The following is a 16,640-nucleotide window of genomic DNA, read 5'->3' as shown; positions in this document are numbered from 1 at the left end:
AGTCATGGCATTCAGTCCCACAATTCTTGGCATATAGATGAGGAAAAGTGGAAACAGTGGCAGATTTTATTTTCTTGGCTCCAAAATCACTATGGACCTTGACTGCAGCCACAAAATTAAAAGACATTTGCTCCTTTGAAGGAAGCATGGCTATGAAAAACCTGGACAGTGTAATAAAAGCAGAGACTCACTTTGCTACAGAAGTCTGTAGAGTCAAAGATATGACTTTTTCCTGGAATCATGCATAGGTGTACGATCTGGACAAAAAGAGAGTGAATGCCAAAAAATTAAGCTTTTGAACTGTGGTGCTTGAGAAGATTCTTGAGAGTCCCTTATACAACAAGGAGATTAAGCCAGTCATTCTGAAAGGAAATCAACCTCTGACCCCTGCTGTCTCAGCTGAGGCATCTACTGAGGGCCTCCAGGTGGAAAGAACAGATGCTTCCACTGCAAAAGTGCCTAACCATAGCAGTTCCAAGCAAAGAGCTTGTAGCTCCACCCCTGGAGGAAGCGCAAAAAGGCTGAAGGCTCTGTGTACCCTGGGGGCCCCAAAACATGCGTTGCATTCTCCCCAGCAGCATTGGAGGCCAAGGAAGGGGCATTCTGGGCCCTGGGGGAGGGGCATGCCTCAGAGATCCACTGGGGCCATCACTTACCAAGTAGGACTGGAAAGGACAGAGCAGGCATATGTGGCAGAGAGCTGGTGAGTGGGGTGTGGGAACAAGAGGGAACCAGCTCTGCAGGAACTACCTCTCCCAGACTCCCCTGGAGGAGAAGCCCAGTGATAAGATCATCTGAGATGGGACGAAGAGAGTCTATTTCATTACCCCTTAGAATTCCTCTGAATGAGGAGGTGGTGGAGTTGGTGGGTCATCATGAACTCTTCCATGGCCTAGACCATCCCCCAGTCGCTATCCTTGGGGCTGCCACTCCCCAGCTTCAGTCATGTAGTTCTGGAGGAAACTGAGAATCATGTGTGCTGCTGGGTCAGGGCCAATGACCATGTAAAGCCAAACATAGGACCCCATGGTCCTGCCAGGATGGCTGATCTGGCGCTGTGATCTGTGGTGGGTCATTCAGAGAACACCATTGAACTCTGATATCCCCGAGCTTCTTTTCTTACTAGGTGATGCCTTGGGGATACAAAATACTAAGGCAGGTAGCTTGGACTCCCTCACTAGGTGTAGAAGCCTTAAGGAAGAAAGTTGTCAGGCTAAGACCCCCAAAGGAGAGGGAAGGGAAAGAGCGAGGGTGAGAAAGAGAGAACTCATGACTTCTGATTTCTTGGGTCCAGTCACAGATCTTTGTATTTACTCTGATTCTTGTGTCCTGGATTCCCAGAATCATTTCAATGAGTCTCCCTTTTCCTTGAAGCCAGTTGGAGTGGGCTCCTCTCAATTTTGATTCAGACTTGGTTCTAGATCCTTCACTCCCAGACACAAACAAAGGCACCCATTTGTTTCAGCACCATTATGAGTGAAACACTTCATTCTTTACTGAGAACAGGGTGTGCAGACCACCAAATGCAGTTCATCAGCATCCTGGGCAGGAGTGCCCTAAGTGTGAGTGAGTGTGTGTTAGGAGTGGCCTTACTGATTGCTGAATCACTCCAAGCGTTACACTGCCTGTGCCAGGCCAATTCTGTCATTTCCTCGATCAAAGACCGAGAAATACAGTCTCAGGAAGACGTCACCCAGGACCCAGGTCTCTGCAGATGCACTCGCTGTGTTCTCTTTAAAGTTGATAAAGCAGTCGCCGCTAGAATCCTGGGGGAGTCAGAGACACACACCAGTCAGCCTGAGTCCTTATCAGCGACTCCCCCCAATATCGAGACCGAGCAGCGTTCTTGGTTTTATTTTCCTCTTTTGGTAAGTATCTAGTGGTTTTATGAGCTTCAGGGCATGTGAGAGTTCATCCAAAACCAAAAAGGGCCCATACATGTGGCTGCCATGAGGAAGGGTTTGGTGAGTGGAGGACTGGGCGTTCAGGAAACAGTGGAATGATAAACAACAAAGTCCTACTGTAGAGAGTAAGGAGCTATATTCAATATCCAGTAATAAACCACATGAAAAAGAATAAGAGGAAAAATATATATTTTTTATGTGTATAAATGAGTCACATTGCTATGCAGCAGAACTTAAGGCGACACTGAAGATCAGCCACACTTCAGTACAATTATTAGAAAAGAACAGGAGTGTCCCCTGGTTCTCCTCACTCCCTGTTTCTTTCCTTCTGACTCCTGCTATTTGTTTTCTCTATAGAGAATGCAGGTCCTCCTCTGGCATCCCCACAATCCAACCTTTATTAAATAATTTTATTTTGTATTGGAGTATAGCTGATTAACAATATTCTGAGTTTCAGGTGGACAGTAAATGGACTCAACTGTATGTACCTTTGTCTCCTGGACCCGGAGATACCCCTCCCATCCTGGCTGTCATAACTGAGCAGAGTTCCCTGTGCTACACAGTAACTCATTGTTGGTTATCCATCTTAAATATAGCAGTGCCCACAACACGTTCTTGAAGACTTAACTCAGTAACTGTGGGAAGCCTCCTTTGGCTCACACTCACCCTCTTTGGCCACTCCAGGCTTGATTGGGTAACTTATTCTGGTTTCCCATTCCCACCGGTCAGTCAGTAGCCGTCATCACCTTTAGTAAGTCCCTAGTGCCCCAATACAGAGCACCTTCGGATGCCACTTGCATGGAATCCAGTGCAGTGTTGCCTAAAACCAAGCAACCCTCCATATGGCTCCATGAGTTTGTGGTTTTAGAATTGCTGAAATTCCTTCTGTTCCTCAAAGCCTTCTCTGAGCCCATCAGCCTGCTATGTACTCCCACAGGGAGCTGACATGAAGCCTCCACCCTGTGCCAGGTGAGCAGTCACTGTGCACCCTTTATTCACCTTAGTATTCAACATCCCCAGTCCGAGTAGCGGTTGGGTACCCCAACTCCCAAAGGGAGCATCTGGTAAGAGCAAGAGGAAGAAGCAGCCGAGAACTATGGTGACCATGTAATTTATCATCCAAAGCAGAAATACTTTGAGAAGGGAAGGGAGACTGTTAATTTATGCTGGGACATCACACTGGGATTGTCCCCAGACATTCTCCTTGTAACATGGCCTATTTCAGGGACTGCTAGCGCTGACTTTCATGTTCATGCACCTCAGGTTTCAGATTGAACTGAAGCTCTCTGAGGACTGACGGCCTCAGTGTTCCCCTCGCCTTGTGACTCCCACCATGCAGCATGGTGTGGCGTGTCCACATTTATTTCAGGATGATCAGTGTCCCAGATGGCGCTTTACGCTCAAGTGATTGGTTCTGTGGAAGGCACTGGCCCAGCCACAAGGCTCAGAAGCATCTGCAATGGTGTGACATGGCCTGCAGATGTCGCCCTCCTCCCAGCAGCAGTCCAAGAGTTCCTGCAAGCTCCAGTTTGAGAACCAACCCTCAGTATTGTCCCCTCACCTTAATGGTGTAGGCTTGAGCTGGCAGTGAGTAGTTGATGCCATTGATAGAAGATAATAGAGCATAGGTTATGGACCGCAAAACATGAAGCATAGTGCTGCTAGAGTGAGAGGGAGAGAGGCTGTCCCTGGAGATCCTTGTGTGTGGAGACTGGGAGTGACGCTAGGAGTGACCTTTCACCTCTGAACCCCGTGGTGTGGCGCCAATGAGCCTCAGGATATTATTGACCAGTCTTCTTGGGCCATGGATCAGTGATGTACCGGTGTCCACAAGGGCCTCACAGCCTCCAGAACAAGCAATAACCTGTCTTTTCATGGTGATGCTGAGAGACAGTGCAAGAAAATGGGCATCAAGGTCACTCTGAGTCTCCCCAGAGCTGCCCCCTTCCCCACTGTCTCCTAAACAGCCCTTTGTCTCTTGCCCTGACTCTCTTCATCTGCTCTCGACACGGCACCTCCTTTGACATCCTTGAATGCAGTACTTAATACACCAGGATCTTTTGTACCTTGACACAAGCTGGTCTTCCTTCCTAGAAGACTTCTCTCCTCCTTCACTAGCAAATTTCTTCTCATCTTCCAGATTCCAGCTTAATTGTCATGGATTCATGGAAGTCTTTCCTGCGGTGTTTATCAGTTTCCTGTCTTGGCCACTCTCTGTAGACCCTTCCTCACGTCTAGCATGTACCAAAGTCACAATTCACTAAGTGTGTGTGTCATTTCTGTGTATCTGCCTTCTTAGATGTGAGGGCAAGTTTTATTCTCATTGCCTCCCTAAAGTGCCAGCACACAGTGGATGCCCAATGTTTGTGTGTTGAATGAGTGAATGAAAACTGTGAAAATAATGAGATACACCCAGAGAGCTATATCTGGTGTGGAACAAATAATGGGTCAAACAGAGTGAAGATGGAGATTTGCAGGAGCAGAAGATTCCCATAGTGGAGGGAGAGAGGGGCTCCTCTGGGAGAGGGTGTCTCCCAGCACTGCTCCTACAGCCAGCTCAGACCCTGAGAGCCTGGCCAGGAAATACATGACTAGCCCACAGAAACTCCAAAGAACAGGTCAGCTTTTGTCTGAGGGTATCACACAGAATCCTATCCAAGAGGACAGAAACCTCTTTTCCTCAGGTCACTCCTGGATCCCACCTTTCTGATTTTCTGTTATAGCCCCTGCCCCACTCTGTGCCCAGGTACATGGGGTGTCCTTTTTATTAGTTGCTTTCACGCCTTAAGACTGCAGCCAACCTCTTTCCACTGCTGGGTAGCTTCTCCATAAGGAGACCAGTTTTCCCCATTTGCTGAGGACTTTCCCTGTTTGTAAACTGAGACTTATCTGTACTGAGAACTTGCTTGGTCCCAGGTGGCCCTGCACAGTTGGTCATCTTATAGCGCTGTCCAGGCTAGGGAAATCCTCCCTGATCCTGTTCACCACACTGCAGAGTCCTCTGACCGTGCTCCCCGCCTCACAGGGCAGCGGGTGCAGCGCTCTCCCAGCTGCACAGACCTCTCTGGACCCTGTGAGGACCCTGGTCAGAGCCCTGGTCAGGAGGCCTGAGGATTATGAACTCATGGGCTGTTTGTGTATCTATGTGCTTGAGTGTTTGTTTGTATGTGTGTTTGTATGTGTCACTGTGTGTGCTTCTGTGTCTCTGACTAGCTATGCATGTTTATATGTGTCTGTGTATGTGTATATGTGTCTGCTTGTGTGTTTCCATATGTCTGTGTGTCTGTCTGTGTCATTGAGGATGGTGTATATATTTGTGTGACTGTGTGTTTGAGAATCCATTTGTGAGTATCTGCCTGTGTCCATGTACAGATGTGGAGCATCCCTTGGGCTGACCCTCAGAGAGAGAGGCTCACCGGTCCATGTGGACATGCCAGTAGCCCGCTTGGGTCAATGGTAGCCAGTTGAGCCATCCCTGGTAGTAGCGGTGGTCCACCCCACCAAACATCACCACACTGCCCTCCAGCTTGCTCCTGTAGAGAGAAGACAGTGGGGGGGATCCTTGGAGGACGGTAACAACAGCACTGTCTGAGAGCTTTGCTTCTCCACCCATCAAGGCCCTAATAAGGTCCTCCTCGACAGATGCAGGAATCGAGGCTAGGAGCGACTGGGAACCAGACGGAGGTCGGTTACTGGCTAATGAGTGGCACAGAGGAGGTTAGAAGCTGAGTCACCTGGCTGGGCTCTACCCACTATATCTGCTGAAGATGCCCTGGACCTCCTGTGACATGAGTGCTCAGACACCCTCAGAGGACAGGGTGCTGAAGCATTTTGGCTTTCCCCTTGTCCACTTTGTCATTTTTTCTGGAAAATCAAGGCCTGGGAGTGCTAAGGGTGTGGGATCAGGTCACCCAGAGTTGGCTCCACTAGCCTGTGACCTCTACTGTCCAAAGGGCCCCACACTCAGAAGCAACCCCACCTCTGCTCTCGTGTCTTGAAATGCCTAATATTTCATGAACAAGGGGTCCCACACTTTTGTTTTGTGTCCCACACTTTTATTTTTCACTGGCTCTTGCAAATTGGGTAAGTGGTCCTTCATTACCAGTAAAATGCTAATGAGGAAGGAAAGCGATCCACCATCATTCTCCTTCCTTATCAAATTCATAGTCAAATCCTAATGACTTTTCCTTCAACTTGTTTCCTGTTGCTTCTCATTAGTCTCCCTCCTCACTCATCCCCCTAGACCAAGTTATTGATCTTGAGCCCAGGAGCAGGGTTATGTTCCAATAAAACGTTATTTATAAAAGCAGGTGGTGAAGCCAGGTAGGGCCCTGGGGCCATAGTTATCTTGGATTAGATTATCTCTCAGCATACTTCTTTCTCAAGTGTTCTATAAATTTCATGCAACTGAAAGCAAATTACAGCTAATTTGGAGAAATGGATTGTCCATCTCAGACTTACTTGCTCAGGTAGAAGGCAAAAACAGGCTCAGAAACGCCACCTTGATTCTTCAGGTTGTCAAGGATGGGGATGCCTCCAGTGAAAGATAAGTTGGGGTAGTTCAAGCCCAAGACACCATCAAAAGGTATTCCCTGAAACCCGTATTCCACCAGTCTTAGACCGAATTGCTGGTCAGTCTTTACAAGGTCCCCAATCTGTGTGAGAGAAGAGTGATCCCACTTACAGATACGTGAAGTGAGGCTAGGACTGGGCTGGGATGCATTGCCATTAGATCCTCAGAGAAGAATTGAGGTTGGGCTGTGTCTTCGGTGGAACTCAGACAGTTAGACCATGCTGGGAGGGGGATTTGGGTTCCATTTGAGAGAGGCTATGAATTTTAAAACATCTGCCCCTCTGAAAAACACCAACTGAGTGAGTCAAATTGGCCTGGTGGCTTCTCTACAGGTGGGGCAACCAAGAGTCAGGCCAGGACCCATTGGTGCCCCCTTGTGGACAAAATGAGCCGAGAGTAAGGTAGCCTTCTCTCTGGCATCATTTGACCCAATGACAGGAATGGACTGCTTTCTCTGTAAGGTGTTGTGGATTCTGTGTCTGTCCAGGAAGACAGAAGCTGAAAACACAATCTTGCTTGCAGGGATCTATGAATTGCCTGGGGAATTCACTTTTCGGGATATGTGGGTCTTTGTGTGAGTGTATATGAGAGAAAAAGAGAGAGAGGGGAACTACTCAAGCACTTTGGGGGAGGCAGGCCATAGGTTTATTAGACTCTCAAAGGCCCCCTAGAGTGAGAACTCATTTATGAGGCCCCCTAACTTCTCAGGCCTCCAGCTTCCCAGTCTGGATACCTGAAGCCCTTGACTGCCCCGAGGGTCCCCAGATCAGTTTTATTCTGTCCCCAAACACCCCACAGCAACTTCACTCCTGAAAAGCCAGTCGAGCTCCACTGTTTACCACATGTGTGTCCTCAGCAAGGCCCTTGATGTCTGTACTTCAGTTTCCTAATATGCCACATGAACTAATCAGAGTAACTGCTGTGTGGGGTTGTTGCAGAACTAAACCAGTTATCACCTGAAAGTGCCTGGAAGAGTCTGTGAATATAAAAGTGGGTGCTTTTGTCCCCTCTTCTCATTCCCAGCAAAATGAACCTTGAAGTGCTCATGGGCAGAGAAGCTGCAAGTCCCCATCTCAAGCCACTCTCTGGGTTCGCTAAAATATGTGCTTGTGTGTCCCCATGGGCACTGCCTCCCCAGGGACAGGATCCTGTGGGTAAGATGGCCAATCTACGGATTGAGGCTAGGAACGTCCTGCCAATGGTCCTGCATCAGTTTTGCAAGCAGTGGTCACCCCACAGCCAGACCTGACTCAGCATTTGTTACACTGTTACCCGAACGTTGTCAGGAGCATGAACTCCCTTCATACTCCCAGAACAGTATTCTATGCTGAAGGTGTTTCTGATAGGCCAGAAGGTGGAAGACTCAATATGTCTGATCATAACATGTGAGGCTGCAGACACAAGAGATAAGTGTCATCAGGTGCCAAGGGTGCAAAACAGGGTGGCAGGGCAAGGGAAAGATGGTCTGGGTAAGGGGTGGCTGTACTCACAACAGGTTGGGCTGGTGCAAAAGACGGATGGCACCCACAAGTCAAATGAGGCTGAGTCAAAGACAACCTGGAATTCCTGAGGGGGTGTTCCAATGGTGATGTCACCCACTTAGAGCATCTACAGGGGAAAGGAGGGAGTAGGTTAGTGCAGAAGAGGCTACCCTCTATTCCCACACTCAGGCCTCCCTCTGGATGTCAATATCTCTTGAGATCACTTTCTAACCACCATGCAGCTCACTGACGTTGGTCACAGAGGTGCCTGCATTTGATATATTTTTCCTGTGCTACATGGTATGCAGGATAGTGACTATGACCAGGTGGTACAACCTGCTTTGGAAGAACAAAGGCATAACCACTGGACCTCCAGGACCACTAGGCACCCAGGGAAGTCCTGGTGCCTTCATTTGAGAAGCTCTGTAGTCTCTCAAACATAGGCTTAACACCCCCTTCTCCAGGACGTCCTTCTTGATCAACCTCAGCCACTCCCTCTAAACTCAGACCACATCCAATCAACAGCACACAGGTGACCCTTTCATTTGACATCTATTTACTAATATGCCTATCTCTCAGGCTGGCATGAGCATTCTTGAAGACTAAATAAGCCCTTTTTCTAATCTAAAAACAGTAACCACAGTGTTAAATACTTATGGCCTTACACAGAATACGGGTTCAGGAACTTTTTACAGCTGTGGTTCTTGCATCTGTGGAACCTGAATTTCTCTGCCTGGGGATTGACAATTGCTTTGCCTTTGATTCTATCAATTGATCAGTGACAGTTCACTCTTCATCTGTAACTGACTGACTCACTTATTTCAGAAGGAACAATCTCCCTCAAACTAATGACACATCTTTGACACAGAAATTGATATATACTTGCCACCTGGTAATTGCCGGGCCCAGTCACAAAGACCAACAGTTGAGGATGAGAGTGTCTTCTCCTCTGGATTGGGTCACTGTTTTCCAGTGTTTCTGCCTTCTGTAGGAACCCCAACCCCACATCCCACCTGGCACCTCCAGATGAACCCCGGTGCTAGCCTAGAGCACCAGGGGGCGCTGTGCAGCACCATCGTCCCCAAATACTCACATCTTCGATGTTTCTCAGGGGGTGTGTAGCTATATTTGAGCCAGGAGAAGAAGTCTGGTGCACTCTGTAAGCATGTTCCTTCAGGAAATTGTTCAGCATGTTTTTTTCAATGAGGGTTTTTCTCATGATCTTCCCTCTGGTTAGAGGTATACTTTACCGAGCATTTGACAAAGAAAACAAAGAAGAAGCTACAATTAGCTGTCAGTGTTCAGTTATAACTGTCGTTGTAATGGCCCTGTGTATTTTCTAATCATTTTTATGAGGCATATTATTATCAGAATTTCATGCATATACCATGGCAAAGACATAGGTTTGGTTACAGGTTCTGTTCTGCAATCTGGGATAAGACATATGACCATGTGGTGTCTCAATCTCCCCCTTGGTAATATGGTGAAATGTAACAATACAAACCCTCCAAATAGTATTTCTTGGTGATAAGTGAAGTGATGGATATATGGTACCTGATAAATAGGAAGTCTCAACAATGACAGGCATTAGCATTGCTGGTGCCATCCCACTGTATCCTTCTCATAGAACCTCAAGGAAGAGGTAGAAGGGGGACTCTTATGCTCTTTTACAAGGGAGCAATTTGAAATGCAAGAGGTTACTGAATTTGCTGTGGTCACACTGCTTATCAGATATAAAACTGTATGTAAAACAGTGTATCTTTCTCCAAGTTGAAAGAGAAGAGGGAGTTGAAAGAAGAATCCAGGAGATAGGGAACAAGTAAGGGAAATTCTGAGGCTCAAGAAGGAAGAATGAGTCAAGTGAAAAATTAAAAGAAAACAACACAGAGAGAAAAACTCTCACAGAGACTTCCAAAGAGAAGGAGAGGTAAATGATAGTGATACAGAGATGCAGACACAGACATATACACACGGAAGTAGACACGGAACAAAGAGGACATGTTGAATAAAATGTAGAAATGTACTATTCCTCAGGACCACACCTACATCTGCATAGACTGTGCACTGAACAGTTGTAAGGAGTTGGATTTTCAATAGGTCATGACTGGACCCCAAGAGTTGTGCAGCCATGCAAATCTACACCAAGACCCTTGGGATCCACAGTTCCTAAAGCAAGGCACTTATCAATAAGTAAGGGTTGAACTTTAAGACTGCCAGGGAAATATTCCATTTCCCATCTAAACCTTATGGCTGGACGAATAATCAGATGAAAAGAAAAATCTGAGAAAGGAAGATGATGCAGCTTTCGGTCCCCAACTTACTTGACTATGCACTCTGAGAAGGCCACCAGCCCGAGGAGCACAAGCCACTTCACGCTCTTTCCTGGCTCCAAGTACTCAGAGAGGTTCGGGTTCTTAGCATGTAGTGGTGACCAGGAGCCCCAAGTTATATATGCTCTGACCTACCCTAGTTTTCCCCTTTATGCCACTAATAGATCTGATAAAAATACAAAGCTTTTGCTAAATCTGTACCTTTATCAGTGCCCTTGGCGAGTGGTCTTTGAAGCTTCTCAGAATACAGACAATTGAACTGTAATCTCTTCCTTAAATCTTGGCTGGAAAATCAAACTGATCTGCATGGACTTCTAAGATGATGGAGAACCTTGCCTACTTGGAGAAAAATCTGCTAAGAACATCATGAAAATGGTAACTAGGGGCCATACTTGACATTCATGGTTTCATGTCATCTTCCTAGCCACTTCATGAGATATGCACTGATGTCTTCATTGGAGACAAGATTGCTGGGGGGATAAGGTGTCAAATGACAAAGTGAAGACTTCAGGGACAGCCCAGGGACATACAACTGGCCTTAGGTAATGGGTCTAATGGCAGAGATCAGGGGCATCTATGATGCCAGTCAGCATCAAAGATTTATGGCAGAGTTGTACTTCAATTGCATGGGTTTCAGTATTGGGATAAATGTCATATGCATCCACAAGTTATTTTATATCATCCAAAAAACATACAAGGAAAAACTGTGTTCTGGGTTCTGGGTTAAAGGCTTCAAAGTCAAAGTTGATAAAGACAAAAGAAATCTTTATCATAAGAGAGCTAGCAGTCTAGTTCTCACAAACTCATGGCCCCAGGAGGCAAGAAAAATGATAGTAGGACTAGGTGCCCATGCTGGACTCTGGGCAGCACAGGCCTGCCCACTGGGAGCAGCCTTTCCTCCACTTCAACCATGCTGGAAAGCAGGCCAGTTGGCCATGGTTCAAGAGAATCAGAAGGTTGGATATTTATATTCAGTCTATTGATTTTGTGTTAGCAACTAATTTTCTTTTCCCTAAAAAACAGTGGTAACACAATCTCCAGAAAGATGTGCTGGAATCAGCCTTCAGTCTCTGCAGGTTTTTGTATCTGGCCTAGACTTGGGAGTGCAGTGGGGACAGAGAGGAATTTAAGTTGGTTGATCTAAAAAGAGAATGTTAAGATCTTCTATTTCTTTCTGGTTCACTTTTGGGAAGTTATACTTTTCTAAGAATTTGTCCATTTCTTCCAAGTTGTCCATTTAATTGGCATAGAGCTGCTGGTAGTAGTCCCTTATGATCCTTTGTATTTCAGTGTTGTCTGTTGTGATCTCTCCATTTTCATTTCTGATTTTGTTAATTTGGTTCTTCTCCCTTTGTTTCTTAATGAGTCTTGCTAACGGTTTGTCAGTTTTGTTTATTTTTTCAAAAAACCAGCTTTTAGCTTTGTTGATGTTTGCTATGGTCTCTATCGTTTCTTTTGCATTAATTTCTGCCCTAATTTTTAAGATTTCTTTCCTTCTATTAACCCTGGGGTTCTTCATTTCTTCCTTCTCTAGTTATTTTAGGTGTAGAATTATGTGATTTATTTGAGTTTTTTCTTGTTTATTCAGGTAAGCCTGTAATGCTCTGAACCTTCCCCTTAGCACTGCTTTTACAGTGTCCCATAGGTTTTGGTTTGTTGTGTTTTCATTTTCGTTCTTTTGTATGCATATTTTGATTTCTTTTTTGATTTCTTCTATGATTTGTTGGTTATTTAGAAGCGTGTATTTAGCCTCCATATATATGAATTTTTAATAATTTTTTTCCTGTAATTGAGATCTAATCTTACTGCACTGTGGTCAGAAAAGATGACTGGAATGATTTCAATTGTTTTGAATTTCCCAAGGCTAGATTTATGGCCCAGGATGTGATCTATTCTGGAGAAGGTTCCATGTGCCCATGAGAAATAGAAGATCTAAATAGACCCATCACAAGCAGGGAAATCGAAACTGTAATCAGAAATCTTCCAGCAAACAAAAGCCCAGGACCAGATGGCTTCACAGCTGAATTCTACCAAAAATTTAGAGAAGAACCAACACCTATCTTACTCAAACTCTTCCAGAAAGTTGCAGAAGAAGGTAAATTTCCAAACTCTTTCTATGTGGCCAACTTCACCCTAATTCCAAAACCAGAAAAAGATGCCACAAAAAAAGGAAACAATGGACCAATATCACTGATGAACATAGATGCAAAAATCCTTAACAAAATTCTAGCAAACAATATCCCTCAACATATTAAAAAAATCATACATCATGACCAAGTGGGCTTTAACTCAGGAATGCAAGGATTCTTTAATATCCGCAAGTCAGTCAATGTAGTACACTTCATTAACAAATTGAAAGATAAAAACCATATGATTATCTCAATAGATGCAGAAAAAGCCTTTGACAAAATTCAATATCCATTTATGATTAAAACTCTCCAGAAAGCAGGAATAGAAGGAACATACCTCAACATATTTAAAGCTATATATGACCAACCCACAGCAAGCATTACCCTCAATGGTGAAAAATCGAAAGCATTTCCCCTGAAATCAGGACCAAGACAAGGGTGCCCACTCTCAACACTACTATTCAACATAGTTTTGAAAGTGTTGGCCACAACAATCAGAGAAGGAAAAGAAGAAAAAGGAATCCAGATAGGAAAAGAAGTGAAACTCTCACTGTTTGCAGATGACATGATCTTCTACATAGAAAACCTAAAGACTCTACCAGAAAATTACTAGAGCTATTCAATGAATATAGTAAATTTACAGGATATAAAATTAACACACAGAAATCCCTTGCATTCCTATACACTAACAAGCAGAAAACAGAAAGAGAAATTAAGGAAACAATACCATTCACCATTGCAACAAAAAGAATAAAATACTTAGGAGTATATCTACCTAAAGAAACAAAAGACCTATACATAGAAAACTATAAAACACTGATGAAAGAAATCGAAGAGGACACCAACAGATGGAGAAATATACCGTGTTCATGGATTGGAAGAATCAATATTGTCAAAAAGCCTATAAACCCAAAGCAATCTGTAGATTGAATGCAATCCTTATTAAGCTACAAACGGTATTTTTCACAGAACTAGAACAAATAATTTCACAATTTGTATGGAAATACAAAATACCTCGAATAGCCAAAGTCATCTTGAGAAAGAACAATGGAACTGGAGGAATCCACCTGCCTGTCCTCACACTATAATACAAAGCCATAGTCATCAAGACAGTATGGTACTGGCACAAAGACAGAAATATAGATCAATGGAACAGAATAGAAAGCCCAGAGAAAAATCCATGAACCTATGTACACCTTATCTTCGACAAGGAGGCAAGAATATACAATGGAAAAAAGACAACCTCTTTAATAAGTGGTACTGGGAAAACTGGTCAACTGCTTGTAAAAGAATGAAACTAGAACACTTTCTAACACCATACACAAAAATAAACTCAAAATGGATTAAAGATCTAAATGTAAGATCAGAAACTATAAAACTCCTAGAGGAGAACATAGGCAGAACACTATCTGACATAAATCACAGCAGGATCCTCTATGACCCTCCTCCCAGAACATTGGAAATAAAAGCAAAAATAAAGAAATGGGACCTAGTGAAACTTAAAAGGTTTTGCACAACAAAGGAAACTATAAGTAAGGTGAAAAGACAGCCCTCAGATTGGGAGAAAATAATAGCAAATGAAGCAACAGACAAAGGATTAATCTCAAAAATATACAAGCAACTCCTGCAGCTCAATTCCAGAAAAATAAATGACCCAATCAAAAAATGGGCCAAAGAACTAAACAGACATTTCTCCAAGGTAGGCATACAGATGGCTAACAAACACATGAAAAGATGCTCAACATCACTCATTATCAGAGAAATGCAAATCAAAACCACAATGAGGTACCATTACACGCAAGTCAGGATGGCTGCTATCCAAAAGTCTACAAGCAACAAATGCTGGAGAGGGTGTGGAGAAAAGGGAACCCTCTTAACCTGTTGGTGGGAATGCAAACTAGTACAGCCGCTATGGAAACAGTGTGGAGATTTCTTCAAAAACTGGAAATAGAACTGCCACATGACCCAGCAATCCCACTCCTAGGCATACACACTGAGGAAACCAGATCTGATAGAGACACGTGCACCCCAGTGTTCATCACAGCACTGTTTATAATAACCAAGACATGGAAGCAACCTAGATGTCCATCAGCAGACAAATGGATAAGGAAACTGTGGTACATATACACCATGGAATATTACTCAGCCAATAAGAAGAATTCATTTGAATCCGTTTTAATGAGATGGGTGAAACTGAATGAAACCATATACAGAGTGAAGTATAATTCTGTATACTGTACAGAAATGTTTTCATTTCTGTATAATGAAACCATTATACAGAGTGAAGTAAGCCAGAAAGATAAAGACCAATACAGTATACTAACGCATATATATGGAATTTAGAAAGATGGTAATGATAACCTATATGCAAAACAGAAAAATAGACACACATGAATAGAACAGATTTTGGACTCTGTGGGAGAAGGCGAGGGTGGGATGTTTAGAGAGAACAGCATCAAAACATGTATATTATCAAGGGTGAAACAGATCACCAGCCCAGGTTGAATGCATGAGACAAGTGCTCGGGGCTTGTGCACTGGGAAGACTCAGAGGGATCGGGTGGAGAGGGAGGTGGGAGGGGGGATTGGGATGGGGAATACATATAAATCCATGGCTGGTTCATGTCAATGTATGGCAAAAAACCCTACAGTACTCTAAAGTAATAAGGTTCCAACTAATAAAAATAAATGAAAAAAAAAATAGACTGAATGCATACTGAACATGTTTGTTTCCTTTCTGTTTATAGAGAAAGACTAGTGGGGACATACAAACCAACAAATTTAACTGCTCAAGATACACGGATATATTTCTGATATAATATCCCCATAGTCTATGCCATGAAAAATTTTGTCTCTGAAAGCAAACATACAAAAAAATAATTTTGAAACGTCTTCCCAATCAAAGAAGACAAAACAGCTGTGGTAGCCACAGTAAAGACAATGGTGTTTAATGGCTCATCTAGGACTCCCAGGGCCTATTTTTGCATGAGATCTATCCATGCCTGTCCATTGAATACAAGAGGGGCCTCTCTTGGTTGCCACGTGTGTATAGAAGAGGCACTGTGACTTAATCCTCATTTTTGCATATTGTTTAAATTCAGTTTTGGTGGTTAAATCCCAACAGGGGGAGTATGACATCACTGACAAATGACACACATATATTCCCTTTGAACTATGGTGTTGGAGAAGGCTTTTGAGAGTCCCTTGGACTGCAAGGAGAGAAAACCAGTCCATCTTAAAGGAAATCAGTCCAGAACATTCACTGGAAGGACTGATGCTGAAGTTGAAGCTCCAGTAATTTGCCCACGTGTTGGGAAGAACTGACTCACTGGAAAAGACTCTGATGAAAGGAAAGACTGAAGGCAGGAGGAGAAGGGGAAGACAGAGGAGGAGATGGTTGGTTGTCATCACCAACTCGATGGACATGAGCTTGAGCAAGCCCCGGGTTTTGGTGATGCATAGGGAAACCTGGCATGCTGCAGTCCATGACATTGCAAACAGACGGACACGACTGAAGGACTGAACTGAACTGAACAAATTGAGAACAAAGACTAATAAATCTAATGGCATGAAGTTTGTGACTAGTTGCATATAACAACACGTTACTTAAGTGGCTTTAAAATTCAGGCTTATGACTACATTCAGAATAGAATATCCTCTAAGGAAAAACAAAAATACTGCCCATCAAAAACAAAACCAAAGAAAACCAAAAGAAAAAAAGGAAAGAAATCTGAAACTATATTCAACAACTTCAGTTCAGTTCAGTCACTCAGTCGTGTCCAAGTCTTTGTGAGCCCATGAACCGCAGCTCGCAAGGACTCCTTGTCCATCACCAACTGGTGGAGTCCACACAAACTCATGTCCATTGAGTCAGTGATGCCATCCAACCATCTCATCCTCTGTCATCCCCTTCTCCTCCTGCCCTCAATCTTTCCCAGCATCAAGGTCTTTTCAAATGAGTCAGCTGTTCGAATGAGGTGGCCAAAGTATTGCAGTTTCAGCCTCAGAACCAGTCCTTCCAGTCAACATTCAGGACTGATTTCCTTTAGGATGGACTGGTTGGATCTCCTTCCAGTCCAAGGGATGCTCAAGAGTCTTCTCCAACACCACGGTTCAAAAGCATCAATTCTTTGGGTCTCAGCTTTCTTTATAGTCCAACTCTCACATCCATGCATGACCACTGGAAAAACCATAGCCTTGACTAGATGGACCTTTGGTGACATA

The 16,640-nt window shown here is 44.1% G+C and overlaps 1 pseudogene; it reads right to left on the bottom strand.

Moving 5' to 3' along the window:
* Positions 1 to 1,616: 1,616 nt before the first annotated feature.
* LOC122704783 lies at positions 1,617 to 10,379 on the bottom strand (annotated as a pseudogene).
* Between the last annotated feature and the right edge of the window lie 6,261 nt (positions 10,380 to 16,640).

This window comes from Cervus elaphus, chromosome 2, assembly GCF_910594005.1.
Source record: "Cervus elaphus chromosome 2, mCerEla1.1, whole genome shotgun sequence".
Classification (NCBI taxonomy): Eukaryota; Metazoa; Chordata; class Mammalia; order Artiodactyla; family Cervidae; genus Cervus; species Cervus elaphus.
The sequence above is the reverse complement of the archived record's forward strand: the minus strand, read 5'-3'. Positions and strand labels throughout refer to the sequence as shown.